Source organism: Rana temporaria, chromosome 2, assembly GCF_905171775.1.
Source record: "Rana temporaria chromosome 2, aRanTem1.1, whole genome shotgun sequence".
NCBI lineage: Eukaryota > Metazoa > Chordata > Amphibia > Anura > Ranidae > Rana > Rana temporaria.
The window spans coordinates 30,219,784-30,241,774 of NC_053490.1; the positions used below are offsets into that span (position 1 = coordinate 30,219,784).

Here is a 21,991-nt window from a genome sequence, read left to right on the forward strand (position 1 = left end):
ACGTCATTGTTTGCGGCGGGTACGTCGTTTGCGCCCATAGGTATTCCCGATCGCGGTACGCAAACGACGTAGAAAATTTAAAAATCGGTGCGGGAACGTCGGCCATACTTAACATTAGCTACCCCTCATAGAAGCAGGGGTAGCTATCCGCCGGAAAAACCCAAACGCAAACAACGTAGAAAACGAGCGACGGGCGGGCGTACGGACGTGAATCGGCGGTTTTCCTCATTTGCATATGCGACGGGTAAAAAATCGCGACGACACCTAGTGGCCGGCGGGAGATTACAGCCTAAGATCCGACTGGTGTAAGTCACTTACACCAGTCGGATCCAAGGGAGATCTATGCGGAACTGATTCTTATGAATCAGTCGCATAGCTCCGACGGTGGGATCTCACAGATCCGACCGTCGGGTCTCACAGATACGACGGCGGATCAGGAGATCCGCCGTCGTATCTATTGATGAATCTGCCCCAGTGTTTTCTTTGATGGCCAAAAAGTTCAATTTTAGTCTCATCAGACCCCTTAGTTCTAGTGAAGGAACACCAAGACACTTTGGACAATTTTTTACTCACAGCTTTGTGGGAACAGTTTGGGGATGGTCCCTTAGTTCCAGTGAATAGAACTCTGAGGCCTCGTACACACGACTGAAAATGTCTGCTGAAACAGGTCCGCGGACCAGTTTCGGCGGACATGTCCGACCGTGTGCAGGGCCGACCGGACAGTTTTCCGGTCTGCGGACCGTTTTCATCGGATATGTCTGGTCGTGTGTACGAGGCCTTAAAGTGTCAGCATACCAAAACTTGTTGGACAGTTTCATGCTCCCAACTTTGTGGGAAAAGTTTGGGGACGGCCCCTTTCTGTTCCAACATGACTGCACACCAGTGCACAAAGCAAGGTCCATAAAGACATGGATGAGTGAGTTTGGGGTGGAGGAACTTGACTGGTCTGCACAGAGTCTTGACCTCAACCCGATAGAACATCTTTGGGATGAATTAGAGCGGAGACTGTGAGCCAGGCCTTCTCTTCCAATATCAGTGCCTGACCTCACAAATGCGCTTCTGGAAGAATGGTCAAACATTCCCATAGACACACTCCTAAACCTTGTGGACGGCCTTCCCAGAAGAGTTGAAGCTGTTATAGATGCAAAGGGGGGACCAACTCCATATTGAACCCTACAGACTAAGACTGGGATGCCATTAAAGATCGTGTGTGTGTAAAGGCAGGCGTCCCAATACTACTGATAATATAGTGCATATATGTATACTGTATTTATTATTATTATTATTATTATTATTATTATACAGGATTTACCGTATTTATTGCAGTATAGCGCGCTCCCGCGTATACCGCGCACCCCTAAAGTTGCCCCGAATCCTGTGGAAAAAAGTTTTTTTGTACTTACAGTTTTGGTGTCTTGCGCGGCGTCTATCGGTGGCCTCGTCGGGTCCGGCGTCCGTCTGCGGCTTCGGGTGTCCTCTTCGTCGGGTCCGGCGTCCTTCTGCGGCTTCGGGTGTCCTCTTCGTCGGGTTCGGCGTCCTTCTGCGGCGTCCTTGCGTCCTCCCCGCTCGTTTCCCGCGCCGAGTTTGAATACTGCGCACACTCGTGTATTGTCGGCATTGCTCGGCAACTCTCGCGCTGACGTCCTGTACGTCCAGGACGTGAGCGCGGAAGGAGCCGAGACTGCCCGACTATACCCGAGTGTACTGCGCTCGGTATATGTCGGCGCAGTATTCCAACTCGGCGCGGGAAAGCGGGTATCGGCGTATACCGCGCACCCACGATTTTGCCCTAATTTTCAGGGCAAAAAAGTGTGCGGTATACGCTGATAAATACGGTATATAGCGCCAACAGTTTGTGTGTGTATATATATATATATATATATAATGTAATGAGATAGATAGAATTTTCCATGTTATAGGAATGTTGTAGTTTTCGGGGGCGGTATCAAATCCTAAATTGCTCATTTGCATAACACCCCCTGACCCCTATGAGTCTAATAACACTGCTAGCACTAAGACCTGGCTCCCATCCTGCAGTAAACATAAATTAAAGCAGGCAGAGTCCCATATAAGGATATCAGGATATTTCCCTTAAAATGTCTTAGTTCCTGTTCAGTTTGCAAACTTTCCATTCACGGCTTCCCACTTCGGAACAGCAGCCACAGTGATGAGTGACTCCAAGAAACGTCAAAAATTATTCCATACCAAAGCAAGGGACCCGGCCAACTCCTACTTCAGATAAGGTAACAAGGCAAAGCTATTTCTTTCATGACATGCAGGGGGGGGGAAATATCTGAGCTTTAAATCTCATCGGGACTAAAACCTGCAGCTGGACTGTATGAAGTGATACATTGTCCAATCCTTGATCCTTCCCAGTAAGAATGTTGTGTTGGTTTGGATTGATCTGTCAGTGACATTGTTGCTGTTTTATGTGCAGTTGGTGCTGCTGTATATATTGTGGGGAAAGGCGTGTGGGAGAGTACATTACTACTGTAAATATTTGTGTTGTTCTGCTATGATCCGGGGAGATAATCCAAATTATTCTAGAATGCAAGAATTATCATATATATCATATAGAACTACAAATTCCAGCGTGTCTTCAAGTTCTTCCAAATGAAAGCCATGGATTTAGAGCTACTTAGCAATAATGGAATAAGACAGATAGATAGATAGATAGATAGATAGATAGATAGATAGATAGATAGATAGATAGATAGATAGATAGATAGATAGATAGATAGATAGATAGATAGATATGCTGTAGAACTATACATCACAGGAAGTCTTCCAATTCTTCCAAATGAAACCTATGGAACTGTTACTTAGTAATGATAGATAGAAAGATAGATAGATAGATAGATAGATAGATAGATAGATAGATAGATAGATAGATAGATAGATAATTGAGATAGAGAAGGAGAGGGATGGATAGGAAGATAGACCTATTTACTATTTAGATAAATTCTAGTATGTCTTCAAGATAGATAGATATGCTGTAGAACTATACATCACAGAAAGTCTTCCATGGAACTGTCACTTAGTAATGATAGATAGATAGATAGTTAGATAGATAGATAGATAGATAGATAGGTAGATAGATAGATAGATAGTGTACAGATGGACGGATGGTTGGAGAGAAGAGAAAGATGAGATAATTAAAGGAAAAAGGCAGACAGATCTACAGATATAGATAGGGAGGGAGAGAGATGAATGAATATATAGGTAGATATGTAGATAGATAGATAGATAGATAGATAGATAGATAGATAGATAGATAGATAGATAGATAGATAGATCGATAGATAGATAGATAGATAGACAGACATGCTGTAGAACTATACATCACAGGATGTCTTCCAAATAAACCTATGGAACTGTTACTTAGTAATGATAGATAGATAGATAGATAGATAGATAGATAGATAGATAGATAGATAGATAGATAGATAGATAGATAGATAGATAGATAGATAGATAGATAGATAGATAGATAGATAGATAGATAATTGAGATAGAGAAGGAGAGGGATGGATATGAAGTTATACCTATTTACTATTTAGATTCTAGTATGTCTTCAAGATAGATAGATAGATAGATATACATCACAGAAAGTCTTCCACGGAACTGTCACATAGTAATGATAGATAGATAGATAGATAGATAGATAGATAGATAGATAGATAGATAGATAGATAGATAGATAGATAGATAGATAGAGTACAGATGGATAGAGTACAGATGGATGGATGGTTGGAGAGTGGGAGAGAAGAGACAGATGAGATAATTAAAGAATAAAGGCAGACAGAGCTACAGATATAGATAAGGAGGGAGAGAGATGAATGAATATATAGATTAGATAGAAAGATAGATAGATAGATAGATAGATAGATAGATAGATAGATAGATAGATAGATAGATAGTGTACAGATGGATGGTTGGAGAGTGGGAGAGAAGAGAAAGATGAGATCATTAAAGGATAAAGGCAGACAGATCTACAGATATAGATAGATAGATAGATAGATAGATAGATAGACAGACAGACAGACAGACAGACAGACAGACAGATACTGTAGATATGAGGCAAAGCTTTAAATTCTAGTATGTTATCAAGTTCTTCCAAACAAAAGTCCAAACTAAAGTCATGGATGTATTCTCAGTCTTAATGGTGAAAGATAGATAGATAGATAGATAGATAGATAGATAGATAGATAGATAGGTAGATAGATAGATAGATAGATAGATAGATAGATAGATAGATAGATAGATAGATAGATAGATAGATAGATAGCATTTCTTGCCTATGAATAATATTGTGATCATTGCCAGAAAATAGAGAATTTTTAATTAAACTTAAAAAAAAATGTAATGTTATTTTTTTTCTAGCATTGGATAATTCATTGGCCATGTACAATACACATGTGGACATGCAAACCCCTTTGGATATCATCATCCATGGTCGTGTGCCTATTCTTCAAAAGTAGGAGAACTTGCCCACCAATTGGGAAAATACTGTCTCCTGTTTAACTTTTTTTGGACCCAAAATCTTCCCCACTATATCATGCTGGTGGTGGGTCCATCTTCCTTACTATATCATGCTGGTGGTGGGTCCATCTTCCCCACTATATCATGCTGGTGGTGGGTCCATCTTCCTTACTATATCATGCTGGTGGTGGGTCCATCTTCCCCACTATATCATGCTGGTGATGGGTCCATCTTCCTTACTATATCATGCTGGTGGTGGGTCCATCTTCCCCACTATATCATGCTGGTGATGGGTCCATCCTTCCCACTATGTAATGCTGGTAATGGATGCATCTCATCTTCCTCACTATATCATGCTGGTGGTGGGTCCATCTCAACCATTATATCATATTAATGATGGATCCATCTTCCCTCCCATATTACGTAGGTGATCGGTCCAGCTTGCTATAATATTATGCTGGCAATAAGTCCATCTTTCCACTATATCATGTTGGTGATGGTGATGGGTCCATCTTTCTACTATAACATGTCAGTGATGGGTCAATCCTCCTCACTATATCATTCTGGTGGTGGGTCCATCTTTCCCACTATATCATGCTGGAGATGGGTCCATCTTCCTTACTATATCATGCTGGTGGTGGGTCCATCTTCCCCACTATATCATGCTGGTGGTGGGTCCATCTTCCCCACTATATCATGCTGGAGATGGGTCCATCTTCCCCACTATATCATGTTGGTGGTGGGTCCATCTTCCCCACTATATCATGCTGGTGGTGGGTCCCCTTTGCAAAATGTACAAATGTAAAACGCTCCTTTCTACTGCCACGTGAGCTAAGCTGTTTTTTCAGCATGATACAGTGGAAAGGATTGACCTGTCACCAGTATATAATGGGAAAGATGGAACCACCACCAGCATGATATAGTAAGGAAGATGGACCCACCACCAGCATGATATAGTGAGGAGGATTGACCCATCACTGACATGTTATAGTAGAATGATGGACCCATCACAAACACCAATATGATATAGTAGGGAAGACGGATCAATCACCAGCTTGATATAGGAGGAGGATGGCCCCATCGCCAACATGATATTGTAGGGAAGATGAATCCATCAACAATATGATATAGTGAGGAAGATGGATCCATCACCAGCATGACATAGTGGGGAACAGTGGCGGCCGCTCCATTAGAGACGCTGCTCCCCTAATCCATGCACCCGACCCCTAATCTACATGCAGGGTGCCGGACGCATGGATTTCAATAGGTTTTTTATTTTAAAAGAAAATGATTAGAGCCTGAGGCTCTATTGTCTGCCTACTTCTTCTGCCGGCCATTCAGGAATCGGGTCTTAAGACCTGATTGGTCGCGAAGAGAAGCGACCATATTGGCAGGGAGCAATAGCAGGGGGGAAGGCGCCGAGGAGTAATTGCAGGGGGAAGCTGCTGAAGCTGCCCGCGACCTGGATGGGGTAAGTGCGGAGCTGGTGGGTGGACGGCCGAGCGCCATGGGGGTGGGGCCTGTTCACCGACCGACTGAACTGGGTAGGGGGGATGGTTGGTTTGTTTGCTGCCCCCCCGAAAAAAAAATGGAGCATCAGCCGCCACTGGTGGGGAAGATGAACCAATCACCAGCATGATATAGTAGGAAGATTGACTCATCGCTAGCATGATATAGTTAGAAAGATGGACCAATCACCAGCATGTTATAATTGGAAAGATGTATACATCACTAATCACTACCATGGCATAGTGTAGAAGATGGACCCATCAGGGGTTCTGGATGATGTTAGTTCTCTGCATTAACCTATTCACTCAAATGTGACACACACTTGGTACTCAGATTTAGAGACAGTCTCAACTTTTGACGCTATTTTGTGACCATTGTCATTTATACAGCGATCAGTGCTATAAAAATGCACTTATTACTGTGTAAATGACACTGGCGGGGAAGGGGTTAACCAGTAGGGGGCGGGGAAGGGGTTAAGTGTGTCCTAGGGAGTGATTCTAACTGTGTGGGGGCTGGGCTGGCTGTGACACAACACCGATCACTGCTCCAGATGAGAGGGAGCAGATGATCAGTGTCCTGTCACTAGGCAGAACAGAGAGAGGCCTTGTTTACACAGGCATCCCCTTGTTCTGCCGTTCCGTGACGCGTTCACGGGACACCGGCAGACTTCGACCGTGGCGGGCACGCGCGCGCCTTCTAGGCAGCAGATTCAAAGCAACGTACCTGTACATTGCTTTGCCTGCCCATGCCATTCTTCCGGCGTATATCTACGTTAGGCAGTTGGCAAGCGGTTTATTACTCCTTTTTGGTCTGTTAAATATACCATTGAAAGTGTTTTATTACAAATGTTTAATAAAGGGCAAGCATGATGTTCCTGATGTTTTTGGAAGCTTTTTGGTGCTCCACCAGCAATTAAGTTGACCGCATTTATCTCTGGGAATGGGTGGTTTGAAGGGCATGTAAACCCTAACAATGAACTTCTTTGATTTGCTCCCTTTTGATCTGTAAATATACCATTGAAAGCGTTTTGTTATTATTGTAGCGCTACCCCCGCAGCAACTGCTGTAGATGCACACAGGTCCTTGTAGTCAGTGCAGGACAGCCGTCATCCATTCATTGTGGCTCACTAAACAGACCATTGGTGTATTTTTTTTTGTGAATATATTGGCTGGTAAAACTTGGGAGATGCATCTGAGAGTGAAGCAGGTTACTCCGTCTATACTTATAGGCAGGTACAGTCTATTTTCTCCACTGCAGGTGGCGCTCCTCTGCAGGGGCAGTACAGGTCAAGAGGAACTTAGTTCCTCTATGATTTTCTCGGTCACAGAGAGGCAGCATCCCATTGGATGCTGGCACCCCAATGATCGTGTGTGGGCTTCAGAGCTTTTTTCACGATCTAAAAAATGGGCATTAAAAATTTCGAACATGCTCTATTTTTTCACTACGTTTTTAACGTTGTAGTTTTTAAGGTTGTAAAAAATGATTGTGTGTGGGCTTTAACGACGTGAAAAAAACGCGCATGCTCAGAAGCAAGTTATGAGACGGGAGCGCTCATTCTGGTAAAACTAGCGTTCGTAATGGAGTAAGCACATTCATCACGCTGTAACAGACAGAAAAGCGCAAATCGTCTTTTACTAACACGGAATCAGCTAAAGCAGCCCCAAGGGTGGCGCCATCCGAATGGAACTTCCCCTTTATAGTGCCGTCATACGTGTTGTACGTCACCGCGCTTTGCTAGAGCATTTTTTTTTTTCACGATCGTGTGTAGGCAAGGCCGTTTTAATGACCGGGTTGAAAAAAACTTAGGGCTAGATTCAGATAGCCCTGCGTAATGTTGTGCGGGTGTAACGTATCTCCGATACGTTACGCCACCGTAAATTAGGGCGCAAGTTCCGTATTCAGAAAGAACTTGCGCCCTAAGTTACGGCGGCGTAACGTATGTGCTCCGGCGTAAGCCCGCCTAATTCAAATTTGGATGATGTGGGCGTGTTTTATTCAAATTTAGTGTGACCCCCACATATTTGATGTTTTTTACGAACGGTGCATGCGCCGTTCGTAAAAGAATCCCAGTGCGCATGCTCGAAATTCCGCCGCAAATCGTCAATGCTTTAGACGTGAATGTAACTTACGTACAGCCCTATTCGCGAACGACTTACGACAACTACGTAAAAATTTCAAAATTCGGCGCGGGAGCGACGTCCATACTTAACATTGCGTACGCCTCATATAGCAGGAGCAACCTTACGCCGGAAAAAGCCTAACGTAAACGACGTAAAAAAATGCGCCGGGCGTACGTACGTTTGTGAATCGGCGTATCTACCTAATTAGCATATTCCTCGCGTAAATCGACGGAAGCGGCACCAATCGGCCAGCGTAAAATTGAAACTAAGATACGACGGCGTAAGAGACTTACGCCGGTCGGATCTTCGTCAAATCTATGCGTAACTGATTCTAAGAATCAGGCGCATAGATACGACGCCGCAACTCAAAGATACGACGGCGTATCTGGAGATACGCCGTCGTATCTCGTACCTGACTCTAGCCCTTAGTTTTTTTCTAGACCCTTAAAAACGTCATTTTTTTAGAACCTGAAAAACGGTTGTGTGTACGCGGCATTAGAAAGAGAACGTGTTTTCTTTTTTTCCGATGAAAAAAAATTCTATCGGAAATTCCTTTCGCCTGTATTGAACTCCGATGGAGAAAAAAACACACATGCTCAGAATCAAGTAGACGCATGCTCGGAAGCATTGAACTTTTTCTCGGCTCGTCGTAGTGTTGTACGTCACACCGCGTTTTGGACGGTCGGAATTCGGTGTGACCGTGTGTATGCAAGACAGCTTGAGTGGAATTCCGTCAGAAAAATCAGTCAGCGTTTATCCCAACGGAAATTCCGATCGTGTGTCCGGGGCATTAGAAGGGTTGTTGGAGATGCAGAGGAAATTCTGTTGGACATTGGCTCTTTCAGCTGAGATAACAATCACAGCAGACGGCTTCTGCAGGAAACGTTATCAGCCGTGTCGGTTGTAAAGTTTTCAGCAGATGACACAGATAGGGCACATTAGATAAGAGCGGCCTGGATATGAATGAGGCTCTGTGTCCTGCTAATCATGTCCTGTTATATTTCAGGCATGCTGCCTTCTGCACAATACAACGGATAATACGAAATCCGCATGGAAGCTTCCAACCAGCTCCTGACAGCCTGTGCTGGCCGTCATGTGAGAGGCGTCAGGATACGCTTCTTTAGAGAGAGCAGAATGGTCCTCATTCACAGAGGCAGCCAGCTTCCGATAAACAAAACGAGAAGCCGCTTTTCCTGGGTTCACAACTTTGCGCTGCAGGGACGCGCGATTTACCGCCACACACGTGGGTGTTGAACATTGTGGTGCTCTTCTTTCTTAATGGCACCCCATTACACCTTGCAAACATAAACACTATTAGCCAGATTCACAAAAGACTTACGACGGCGTATCAGTAGATACGCCGTCGTAAGTCCGAACCCGCGCCGTTGTATCTTTAAGTGTATGCTCAAACTGAGATACGCTTGTCTGTTGCTAAGATACGACCGGCGTAAGTCTCCTACGCCGTCGTATCTTAGCTGCATATTTACGCTGGCCGCTAGGGGCGCGTACGTCGATTTACGCTGAGAATATGTAAATGAGCAAGATACGCCTATTCACGAACGTACGTAGAAAGACGCTTTCCCCGACTTGTTCATTCCCCGATGTTTTCATTCCCTGACTTAGTTGGGGTAGGCGGTACACTTTGGTGGGGGTGGGTCAGCCACACCCTGTGACCCTTGACCTCTGGGAACCCGCCTTCTGACCTTTGACCTTTGGGGGAGGTCCCTGTTCCAATTCCTGAGTCCTAGCCATATTCTTCAATGGGAAACCCTAACTCTAACATCCCTAACCCCCTAACCCTAACCCCCTAACCCTAACTCCCTAACCCTAACTCCCTAACCCTAACCCCCTAAGGTACGTACGCCCGTCGCAGTAAGATACGCCGCAAGGCGTTTTTCAGGCGTAAAGATAAACCACCAAAAGATGGCGCAGCCAATGTTAAGTATGGACGTAGGGACAGCCGTCGAATTTCACGTCGTTTGCGTAAGCCGAATGGGGCTGGGCGTAGGTTACGTTCACGTCGAAAGCATTGACTATTTGCGACGTGATTTTGAGCATGCGCACTGGGATACGTCCACGGACGGCGCATGCGCTGTTCGTTAGGCGCGTCATTTACGTGGGGTCACGATTCATTACCATACAACTCGCCCACTACAGCCTACTTTGAATTACGCGCGCTTACGCCGGCCCATTTACACTACGCCGCCGTAACTTAGGACGCAAGTTCTTTGTGAATACTGTACTTGCCTCTCTAACTTACGGCGGCGTAGCGTATATGAGATACGTGACCTTCAGTCCGTTTTCATCAGTTTGGACTGATCATGTGTACAGGGCCTCACTCTCCGTGCCCTGGCTACTACTGGGTGGGGAGCGGAGGAAAATCACTCCGCCAGGGAAGGCAAGAAGAAAAGCAGGCAGGCGGCTGGCCGGGACTTGAGCCAAGGACATGCGAGTGGAGATAAATGGACATGCGCCCGAAACGTAAGACTTATTCCCTCCGCTCCAACCAGCACATGGTCATCAGAAAGGGGCACAGATAATGGAAAAAATAGCTAGTCGGAGCGGCGGAAAGGGGGTGTGTAATTCAGAATTTTTTTTTTTTAATTGTGCACCAACTGTCTAAAATTTCCCCAGCCCCTGTTCAATTCCAAACCGGGGACAAAACCGGGGACAGACTTGGTCCAGGAAAAAGTGTCCTTAATCCGGGGACTGTCCCCTGAAACCGGGAATGTCTGGTCACTCTACTCTAGCCGCCATTCTGCTATAGTGTGGTCGGCAAGTGGTTAAAGCCTAAAGCTGGCCGTACATTAGTAGATATTCAAACGAACATTCGTAGGAAAATTCTTCTCAGTAGATTTGATGACTTGACGAACGTTGTATTAAAGCGGGAGTTCACCCGAAAAACTATTTTTAACATTAGATTGATGCTCATTTTGTCAAGGGGAATCGGTTTTTAAATCGAAGCTTACCGGTTTAGAGAGCGATCTTCTCTGCCGCTTCCGGGTATGGTCTTCGGGACTGGGCGTTCCTATTTGATTGACAGTCTTCCGACAGGCTTCCGACGGTCGCACACATCGCGTCACGAGTAGCTGAAAGAAGCCGAACGTCGGTGCGGCTCTATACGGCGCCTGCGCACCGATGTTCGGCTACTTTCGGAAAATCGTGACACGATGTATGCGACCGTCGGAAGCCTGTCAATCAAATAGGAACGCCCAATCCCGCAGCCCATACCGTGAAGCGGCAGAGAAGATCGCTCTCTAAAACGGTAAGTACGGCTTCGATTTTAAAAAAACTACCCGATTCCCCTAGACAAAATGAGCATGAATCTAATGTTAAAAATTACAATTTTGGGTGAAACTCCACTTTAAAGTACTTTTTAAATTGAGTTGACTTTCCTGACCTAAAACCACATTCACTGCTAGAGGACTTTTCCATCCTCATTTTTCTTCAAAAAAAAATTGTCACTGCAGTCGAAAGTGAACATCAATTTGACTCCACTAACCATCGAAAAATGCAAGGAATGACTAGACAAGAATGTAGCTTTAGTGATCTGCCAGCCTCCATCTATACGGGCGGATCACCCCCAACAACATTTTTAATTTCCGTGTTAGTTGGATGCAGGAGAGTTAAAATACCCAACAATTTCCCTTAACCCATCGATGTAATCCCAGTGATGATGAAATGAAAATTCACTGCCTCTGTTGCAAACTTTAAAGATACATTTCTCCACAATGCCTATAGCTACAGAGGTCAGTGAGAGTTTGTTTTAATGTGCTTTTACTGAATGCTTTAACATGTTAACATCCGTAACCTGGTCACTGGTGCACTATAACCACAGCGGACATCCAAGACTTCCCTGTACCGTCTTTTAGGGGCGCTTAGATCACAAGACTGGCCAAACAGAATTAGCAATCTTTTAGTAAGTAGGACATTTTGCAGTTGCCTGGAGTTCAGATTTAAACATTGTGCATTTAATATCTGAGTCAGACAGTGTGATCCTTCTATGTGTGGCTGGCTTAGATAAAATACCGTGTCTGCAATGCCCACTGAAAGTATGATCAGCAGAGTGGTTGGGGAGTGTCCATGCCCCCCTCCCACACTATGAGATAATTATACATCTGTACATTTAATTCAAGGACAATAGCGGCATGATACCAGTGGCAGCTAGTGAAATGAAAGCAATTTTAGCGATACATGTCATGTGGAAATCACCAGAGTCATTAACGCTGATCATTGTCAGAATCGAAAGAACTACTGTGCATATTATACAAAGGAGATAAGGAAGAGGTGCTTAAAGGTGGGTGAGTGTGTACTTCTAGTAAGTAGTCTAAGCCATTATTGTAAAGTTTGCCAGATAATTATATATTGATAGGACTTTTTATTTAGTTTATGCACTGTGCCCTCTAGTGGCTATCTAAATTATAGACATTGCAATCAGCATCCTAATTACGTGACCGCGGTGAAAAAGGAATGTACTTTTGCGTGTATTATATATATATATATATATATATATATATATATATATATATATATATATATACACACAGTATATATATATATATATATATATATAAAATACATTTTAGGTACTCTTAAGTGCAGTCACTCAAAGCAACCAATGGGAATACACTTAGGTAGATTCAGAAAGAGTTAGGCCGGCTTATCAGTAGATAAGCCGACCTAACTCAGAATCTACGCCGACTTATGTTTAAGCGTATGCTCAAACAGAGATGCGCTTAAACATATCTAAGATACGACGGCTTGCGCCGTCCTATCTTAGGTTGCAATTTTGAGGCTGGCCGCTAGGTGGCGCTTCCATTGCGGTCGGCGTAGAATATGTAAATGAGTAGATACGCCGATTCACGAACGTACGCCCGGCCTATCTCTTACGTAAACGGCGTAAATGTACATTTACGCCGTTTACGTAAGAGATAGGCCACGTAAAGTTAGAGCTAGGCCCTAGTTGGCCTAGCCAATGTTAAGTATGGCCGCCGTTCCCACGTCGAAATTCGAAATTTTTACGTTGTTTGCGTAAGTCGTCCGTGAATAGGGATTTACGTCGTTTACATCCACGTCAAAATCAATAGGCCCGTGCGGCGTACTTAGCCGCAATGCACACTGGGAAATGTAGGCGCCCGGCGCATGCGCAGTTAGAAAAAAACGTCAAAAACGTAAGGTCAAGCCCTATTAACATAAAACACGCCCCCTTACACACATTTGAATTAGGCGCCCTTACGCCCGCCCACTTTAAGCTACGCCGCCGTAACTTAGCAGGCAAGTACTTTGAGAATCAAGTACTTGCCTAGCTACTTACGGCGGCGTAGCCTAAACACGCTAAGCTACGCCGCCGCAAGTTTAAACCAATCTATGTGAATCTACCTAATTGTGTACTGGTCCTACTTCAGCCAAGTGAATTGTGATTGAATGCTATGGGTTACTACAGAATTATTATGAGCACTTTACTGAATAAGACTGAAGTTTTCAAACTATTAACACAAAGGAAAATATGTTATATAGTTATATTGAAATCTTTGGACCGTCTTACTTTTTGCATATGGGACTTTATCATTTAAAGTGATATTATCATTATGCCTTCATTTTTAGGGCCTTTCAGCAGTTGATTTAAAGAGAATGGAAAACCAGTACTTCATATTCCTGATATGGTGCTTCCTTTGTGTAAAATGACTGGCGTTCCTGCCAGTCCCTCTGCTTTTCTAATTTAAAAAAAACTGACCACACTAAGCAGAAGAGCACACTGTGGTCAGTTCTCTAGCTGTGCTGGGAGCTCAGCCTGCTCTCCTCCAAACAAAAATCAGACTTGTACAGTCTTTCAGTGGAAAGATCAGTGTGCTGCCCCCCCCCTCCCCCTTTGTACACCAGGGACACAGTAATGCTGGAACAGAAAAGGACCTTCTGGTGGGAAAGAGATGATCTACATGATGGGGGCCCACTGACCACCATCTTGGCCTGTTCTTCATCTTCCCTCACCCACATCTTCGATTTCATCCAGTCAATCCTTAAACATCCTCTTATCTATATATATACGCAGCCACTGTGCCCATAATATGCTGCCATTGTGCAAAATGCTGCCAGGGTGCCCATTAAATGCTGCCAGGGTTCCCATTAAATGCTGCCAGTGTGCCCATCATATGCTGTAACTGTGCCAAATGCTGCCAGTGTGCCCATCATATGCTGCCACTGTGCCAAATGCTGCCAGTGTGCCCATCATATGCTGCCACTGCCAATGTGTCAAATGCTGCCAGTGTCCCCATCAAATGCTGCCAGTGTCCCCATCAGATGCTGCCGTCTGCCTGGCACTTGCCCTGTCTTGGTGGGGCAGCGGGTGATGGCGACGTGCAGGATCCTTCATGTCTCCTCATGTCCCATCAGGCTCCTTGTGTCCTGTTTAGGCGTCCAATAGCCGTGCCTGTTGTTTCAGCCAATCAGGTGACAAGGTAACCAAACCCGGTGCACCTGATTGGCCGAGAGGCGGGTAATCAGCGAACTCATAGCAGTGCGCCCGCTGTTTACCCTTTTGGAGGCCTATTAGAGCCCACAGGCTCTAATCAGGAAGCCTATTAGAGCCAATGGCTCGAATCAGGCGCTTCCAAAACACCCCCACCGTTGTAATTTATATACCCAGCGCCCGACAAGGGGCCATGCACATGAACAGGGGGCGGCAATGGCGACCATAGATAGATTGATGCAATGAATCTATCTATGTGAGAGAGAGAGTGACAGGAGTGGGGGGGCGGCGCTCCTGCGCCCTTTATGGGTGCATCGCCGCTGACTGACACTCTCCAAAATCTTTTGAAAAGCCTCCCTAGAAGAGTGAAGTCTGTTATAGCCACAAGGAAGGGCAACTCTATATTAATGCCATTGCCAATGGTTTTGGAAATGGGATGTTCAACAAGCTCATATAGGTGTGATGATCAGGTATCCACAAACCTTTAGCCATACAGTATATTCAGGTAAAATCATTTATCATATCCACTAATCCTGGGAAAAAATACAACTGCAATAAGATATTTTTTTGTTTTTTCTGCAGAGAACAGGCAGGGTTTATTACACTGAAATCTAAACGGCAGTAAAACTAGAGAAGGTGCTGATCTCAGCAATATGCAGGGATGAGGCACTGATAAACGCGATGGGTAAGGACAGGTACACACATACAGGTGTCCTCCTACTGAACCTGCAGAAACTTCCCCAGGGCATGCTAAACCATGAGAATAGAACACACAATAAGAAACGTTACCTTCCAAGACACTCATCTTATTGTTATCCTATTAATCATCATAAATCGTCCTCATTAAAACGAGCAAACAGACCCACGCAGCGATTTTTCACCTTCCCACTTCAGGAAAAACAAGTTTGACTAACAGTTGACACCTGTGTTATCAGCTGCTCATAAGCGGTATTGTACAGTATACTCTCTGTAATCATTATAATCCATCATGTCCAGTATCCGTATCAAGTCCAAGTCAGTCGAGTAACCTTTCATAACCTTTTTACCCTGAAGGAACCTTCAAAATAATGTTTAAGTCTTGGGGAACCCCTGTTAAAACCAATTCATCGGGGGTCAGTGGGAAAAATGCCCCTTACATTAGTGGGGAAAAATGCCACCCTTAGCCCAGGTTCACACTGGGTACGATTTGGTACGATTTGAGATGCGATTTCACATGTCAAATCGCATCTCAAATCGGCAGCATTTGCCGGCAATTGTCGGCAATGGCACTGTCCTAATCAGTGCAACGCCGCATCTGCGGCGCTGCACCGATTTCAAAAAGTAGTTCCTGTACTACTTTTTGCGATTTCGGGCTGCGATTTACATTGAACACTGCACAGATGTCTCTTAAATCGAGGTTGAAATCGCGGCAAAATCGCAGCCGCGAAATCGCGGTAAAATCTCGATTTTTACAGCGATTTTGAATTCGCAGAAGTGTGAGCCTAGCCTCACAGACATCCAAGATCGCTGGGTTCATACAGCTGGTGCTGTCAAGTGCCACTGACCCTGAAACTTTGGAGGCGCCATCCAATGAGAGGTCAATTAGCCATAGCTAAAGGAACCCCGAAAAACCTCTAGAGCAGGGGTGTCAAACTCAATTCCAGGGCCGGTTGTATCAATAAGATTAGATGTCCAGCGCATCCCCTCCCCTTTACATTAGATGTCAAGAGCCACCTCACCATCAGAAGTTGAGTCCCCCACTCTCCCTTACATCACAGTGCACCCCCTTTCCCTATGCTGCTGCTGGGAAGATGGATGCATTGCTTGAAAGCAGAAAGTACAGGGTCTGGAGGAAGACCAGAGGAGGGCTGGAGCTCTCCTACAGCTGCAGGAGAGGTGCGAGCAGGGCCGGATTCCAGACAAGGCCAACAAGGCCAGGCCTCGTGGCGGCAGTGGGTGCAGGGGCGGCACTGCGGCTGAGAGGAGAGGACACTTTCACTTTCATTTTCGTAGTTCCCCCCTGTCATGTCACGGATGGTTAGAGGAGAGAAAACAGAGGAAAGAGGAGGTGAGATGGCTCTCAATTTAATTTTTGACAGCAGCAACCCCCCCCCACCCCCGGTTCTCAATGTCATTTTGTCCGTTTTGGCGGTGGATAATGTCCCCCCTGTACTGCGCAGGTGTAGGCGGCATTGAAGGACCCGGCCTTGGGGTGGCAAAGGGAGTAAATCCGGGCCTGGGTGCGAGGGCCACATGAAATGGCCTGGAGGGCCAGATTCAGCCTGCTGGCCTTGTGTTTGACACCTGTGCTCTAGAGGAACTCTAGGGCTCCATGAAATCCTGGTCGAGAATGGCTGCATTAGAGAACAGAAATAGTCTGAAACTATCCAGTCCTTCCAATTTCTAAACTTTGTCAGAAAAATTACATCTGGAGCTTATAAGGATATCAGTTGTTTTTCTTTCTATCTATCTATCTATCTATCTATCTATCTATCTATCTATCTATCTATCTATCTAACTTTGCGTTTTTGGCTGCACACTTCTTGCGTCATGGTGGACATCTTCCCGCCCCTCCTTAAACCACCTATGCAATTCAAAATCACTTGATTTCACCATTGAATGTTCACCATAAGCCTGTTGTAACAAAGTTTCACTCGCACTTTTCACACAAAATTTAATGTTAATCCACTGCTTCAGATTCCTGTCACTGATTTTTCACCAACAGCGCAATGCTCGCACGTGTTATTTCTTCTACTACTCTGTAAAGCCTGAGTCAACTGGTCTGCGACCAATGGGAGTGCAAGTTAGAACATGTCAGAACACGCACGAGTGTGAATGGATGTGTTACTCACCACCATAGTGCTACACCGCGGACATTCCACAAATTAAATTGTCAAACCTTGTACATATAGCATAAGAAACAGAAGCAGCACTCCACATATACAAGTCCAGAATGGTGTTTTATTTAAAGAAGCTTCACTTCAATTTTTAATAATGTGTTCTAGTTCCCAGGGGACAGAGTACATGTAAGGCATTGTCTCATCTTCTTAGGTGTTATTTAAGGCTAGCTGTGAGGTAGGATAGGGCAACCCTCCTCCCACCATGGTCATCCAAGCTTTGGCTACTTGTTTTTGTTCTGGAATAGTTTTCTGATCGTGACAATGATGGACCATGTATGTTGGCATGAGTCTATCGGGGGCGCACGTGATAGGGTGACAACACAAGAATTGGACGATCACACGTTGTCTTCCCAAGATTGGAAGTCTCTGAATAAGGATCTTTATGGCACCATCACCAAGTAACAGCTTTTGAAATGCTATTCACATGTTAAGGCTTATATGAGATTTTAGTGATTAGGTTCGCATTTATGTTATCTTCTGTTGGTGAGCAGAAGCTCCCACATCATCATTCACTTTTAACAAGAACCCTCATATCTTCCCTTTAATGCGGAGCATGTTTCTGGGCTTGGAACCAAGCTGGAGAGATCAAATTGAGGCCGGTTGCCTCATGTGCAACTACTTGGCCATTTTTATTGCAACTTGCTATGATGAGCAGAGACCCTCCACTGGCCTACATCGGGGGGGTTCAGTGCTGGAGCTTCCTACTTTCCTGTTGAAAATGGAAAGCCTGTTTAGAGTAAACCCTTCCTTTTGAGAAATTTCATGACTGCTGAGAATCTTATGCCCTGTACACACAGTCGGGATTCCCGAAGGGTCAAGGTCCATCGGAAATCCAGACGGGAAAATCGAGAACCTGCTCTCCCGCACAAACAAGCAGGTTTTCTAACAGGAAAACACAGATGAGAGCTTTTGGCAGGGAATCCCGGCTGTGTGTATGCTCCATCTGAGTTTTTCCAACGGGAAAACTGCCAAAAACGGACGGTTTTCTCGTACACACGATCGGGTCTTCCGGGGGGAAAAAGACCTCCAGGAATCCCGGCGGGAAAAAAGAGAGCAGGTTCTCTTTTTTTTGTCCGGCGATTTTTGGGCAGTTTTCCCTTCGGAAAAACCGTGAGGAACATACACACGGCCGGGATTCCCGGCCAAAAGCTCTCCTCGCAGTTTTCCTGACGGGAAACCCGGTCTTGTATACGGGGCTTTAGGCTTGTCGTAACACCCACTTATTTAAACCACAACAAAACCTTGCCCCCAAGAAGACACATAGACCACTTTAAGTTGGAAGTAGGGCAAGGCCACAGCTTTTTTGAACATATTCGTATAATAACCTTCAAAATACCAATAACCATGCCGGTCACGGTTATAGATAGGCATTAAAATGACCCGTAATTAAACTTGAGGGCATAGCCCATAAAGTAATACCACTTGCTGGCAAGGTAAAACTGTAAGGAAGCTGTAACAAAAACACACAACGGGCAGGTGGGTGGTCAACTCGTGTGACGTCAAATTCTACTGAGAGTAGTGGGACATGCCTCTGCGTAGCCTTTTCTAGAGTTCCGGCTCCACCCAGTCACCTTGTGCCATTGTAGCCAATCCCAAATGAGCCACTCTGACTCAATGATTAGGTTGACGCCCCTCTTAGTTGCCAAGCATCCAGCTGTCAAGGCATCCCTTTCCTTAGAGCAGGGCGGGTCAAGGGGCCTTCATTCAGTGCTGATCTGCTTCTGAAAATGCTTATTGTCTGTTATGCCAACCTGCAACCCAAACCAACCAATCAGCATCCATATTCTACTATACCTTCTAGATTGTAAGCTTTAACGAGCAGGGCCCTCTGATCCCTCCTGTATTGATTTGTATTGTGACTGTACTCAGGGCCGTCTTAATGGCATCATGGGCCCCTGGGCAAAGTAATGCTCTGGGGCCCCTACAATGGAGACAGTGCAGGTAAACAGAAATCGAGTAGGTAGGGGGTAGGGGGTATCTAGGGTGTAGAGGGGTCAGAGTGCTGGGGAGATATCTGGGATGTAAAGGGGCAGCCCAGGCTCAAGGACCAGCTGCTTTGGGGAAAGGGCAGGGGCCCCCCATGCAGCTGAGGCACCTGGGCAGTCCCTGATGTAAAGCGCTGTTGGCGCTATATAAATCCTGTATAATAATAATAATAATAATAATACTATTCTACTCTACTATTCTTCTATTTTCGCTTTACTGACTGTATGAAGCTGAATGGTGATCGGATGCAGCACTTTGCACAACGCTTTGACCCCTTGCACTGCTTTACTGGATTAGTCTGAAAGTTTCCAGCATTTTCTCCTTATCAGTTTGTTGGAAAGAAGAGAGTCATTTGATACTTAAATGGCTTTTTTATCTCTCATAGTTATAAACTCCTGCTGGAAACCACCTGAAATGTTGGGGAAATTCACAATGAAACTGAATCCTGTGACACAGGTCTTTACCGCCACTGTGACAAAACCTTGAGAACAGGGACAGGGGACATTCCACAGAAGTAACGCAATATACTTATCATTTAATACTAGAAACTGGGAGCACTGCGGACGCTCGGGCAGGGCTCTCCTCCCGGGTTTTGGTTTTCTTCTTCTTTTGACTGGGATTTGTCGATTTCACCCCTTTATCATTTAACTTACAGCTCCGTAATGTGAGTGCTTTACATATAAAGGATAATAAAAAGGGGGAGGGCGGAAGGGGAAAGGGAGGGCGGGAGGCAGGAGGCCCACAACAACCACCCCTCAATGGAGCAGGCGCATCTCAATACAGTTCACATGGGATTAATCCAAGGGCCCCACACTCGCTCGTATTTCAACGGGCATCCCCTATTAATGTATGTCAGTTTGTATAAAGGTAAGGCAGCATTAATTAAGTCCATCCACGCTCCCACCGTGGGTGGCACCCTAGAATTCCATTTAAACAGAATCACCTTTTTAGCATAAAATAGCAACATTGATATCAGGGTCTTAGTATACCGAGGTCTTTGGTCATCATCCTGAATCCCCAATAGGCCCAGGGCAGGCGCAACCGGAACATCCAACTGCAGACGAACATTAATAAAGTCGAAGACGACGGACCAATAGTCTGAGAGCTTGGGGCAGGCCCAGAACATATGGACGTAGGTGGCTTCAGGAGAATGGCAAGGCGGGCAGTTAGGAGAACGTTGTGGATATATTCCATGCAGCTTCTGAGGCGTATAGTATACCCTATGGAGGAACTTTGCCTGTATTAATCTGTATCTGGACGATATCACTAATCTAAAGCTATCTTCAAAGCAATCTTCCCAGGATTCCCTATCCAGGGACAGGATATCCCCCTCCCACTTTCTCCATAACGACTCCATCTTCGGGGAATCCTTCAATCTTGTTTTAAATTTACCTAACCGATAGAAAAAAAAATGATCGTTTGTAGGCACGTCCATCGGTTAAAAATCCAGGCATGCTCAGAATCAAGTCGATGCATGCTTGGAAGCATTGAACTTCATTTTTTTCAGCACGTCGTTGTGTTTTACGTCACCCCGTTCTGACAGGATCGTTTTTTTAACCGATAGTGTGTAGGCACTACTGACCATCAGTCAGCTTCATCGGTTAACCGATGAAAACGGTCCATCAGACCGTTTTCGAACCAGCGACCCTTTTGCTGCTAGGTGAAAGTGCTATCCACCAAACCACTGTGCTGGTAGTTCCACCACTGGTGTCAGTAGTAATTTTTATTTTTTTTGGCTTTTTACCTTTTTTTTATTACAATAAAAAAAAAACTATTTAGGAGCCCCATTGGGGGGGCTTTGATGAAATATCAGGGGTGTAAACAGACCTCTGATGTCCCCGTTTGAGACAGAAAAAGGAGATTGAGCCCTCCAATATCCATCTCTGCAGCCTGAGCAGCACAGAATAAATGGGCAGGAATAGCTCTGTACAGAGCATCCCGTTCATTCACAAACTGAAGCATAGTATACACAGTTTACTTTGTTTTAGTTATGAACAGACAATACAGATCACCAACTCTCCATTCACAAGAGGAAGGGGCTGGGGGAACCTGGGGGGAGCAGGGGGTGGGGAAAAAAGCATAGGGGGGCTGGAGAGTACAATGGGGGGTGACAGAAAGAAGCTAAATAGGAGGAACGGCTGCATATAGAGGAACCGGTCTCTTCATTTTTCTCCTGCAACCGCTGAATGCACACTTCTCCTCCTCTCCCTCTTGCAGGCATTTAGCGGCTGCAGGAATAAAATGGAGAGATTGGTTCCACTATATTCCACTTCTCCTCCTATCCAGTCATACAGAGGGGGCCGCACAGGCCCCTGCATCATGGGGCTGGGTCGCAATTGCAACCCCTGCGACCCCTGTAGGTACGCCCTTGTTCACAGGCTCCCATATGCGTGTCACTACAGGGTGACCGTTCTTACCATCACCAGGCAGGCTGACCTTCCTCTACTGAGCCACCACCTATTTCCCCGACCAGAACTTGTCTAAAACAGTCTTTGCTCCCCAGGCATAGGCTTGCTCTCCCTTTCCATAAGAATAAGAAGAATCTCAGT

General features: G+C 45.3%; 1 protein-coding gene across 1 annotated transcript in view; it reads left to right on the forward strand.

The window, feature by feature from the left end:
• The first annotated feature begins 2,080 nt into the window (after positions 1-2,080).
• Positions 2,081-21,991, forward strand: part of LRRC32 (leucine rich repeat containing 32) — an 81,902-nt gene continuing 61,991 nt past the window's right edge. The window contains exon 1 of the mRNA XM_040340000.1: positions 2,081-2,243. The gene's annotated coding sequence lies outside the window, so the exon portion shown is untranslated. The remainder of the gene's footprint in view (positions 2,244-21,991) is intronic.